At 41.4% G+C, this 814-nt stretch overlaps 1 protein-coding gene across 2 annotated transcripts in view; it reads right to left on the bottom strand.

Annotated features, from left to right (window-relative positions):
* The window catches only part of CFAP70 (cilia and flagella associated protein 70), an 84,181-nt gene that overhangs the window by 70,966 nt on the left and 12,401 nt on the right, over positions 1 to 814 (bottom strand). The gene's annotated exons all lie outside the window — the stretch shown is intronic.

An 814-nucleotide genomic window follows, 5' to 3' on the forward strand; every position in this document is an offset into this window, starting at 1 on the left:
AGAGTGCCTGATGAACTATGGATGGAGGTTCGTGACATTGTACAGGAGACAGGGAGCAAGACCATCCCCAGGAAAAAGAAATGCAAAAAAGCAAAATGGCCATCTGAAGAGGCCTTACAAATAGCTGTGGAAAGAAGAGAAGCAAAAAGCAAAGGAGAAAAGGAAAGATATAAGCATCTGAATGCAGAGTTCCAAAGAATAGCAAGAAGAGATAAGAAAGCCTTCCTCAGTGATCAATGCAAAGAAAGAGAGAAAAACAATAGAATGGGAAAGACTAGAGATCTCTTCAAGAAAATCAGAGATATTAAGGGAATATTTCATGCAAAGATGGGCTCAATAAAAGACAGAAATGGTAGGGACCTAACAGAAGCAGAACATATTAAGAAGAGGTGGCAAGAATACACAGAAGAACTGTACAAAAAAGGTCTTCACAACCCAGATAATCACGATGGTGTGACCACTGACCTAGAGCCAGACATCCTGGAATGTGAAGTCAAGTGGAACTTAGGAAGCATCACTACAAACAAACCTAGTGGAGGTGACGGAATTGCAGTTGAGCTATTTCAAATCCTAAAAGATGATGCCGTGAAAGTGCTGCCCTCAATATGCCAGCAAATTTGGAAAACTCAGCAGTGGCCACAGGACTGGAAAAGGTCAGTTTTCATTCCAATCCCAAAGAAAGGCAATGCCAAAGAATGCCTAAACTACCGCACAATTGCACTCATCTCACACGCTAGTAAAGTGATGCTCAAAATTCTCCAAGCCAGGCTTTAGCAATACATGAACTGTGAACTTCCAGATGTTCAAGCTAGAT

Source organism: Bison bison, unplaced genomic scaffold (assembly GCF_000754665.1).
Source record: "Bison bison bison isolate TAMUID 2011002044 unplaced genomic scaffold, Bison_UMD1.0 scf7180017864309, whole genome shotgun sequence".
Classification (NCBI taxonomy): domain Eukaryota; kingdom Metazoa; phylum Chordata; class Mammalia; order Artiodactyla; family Bovidae; genus Bison; species Bison bison.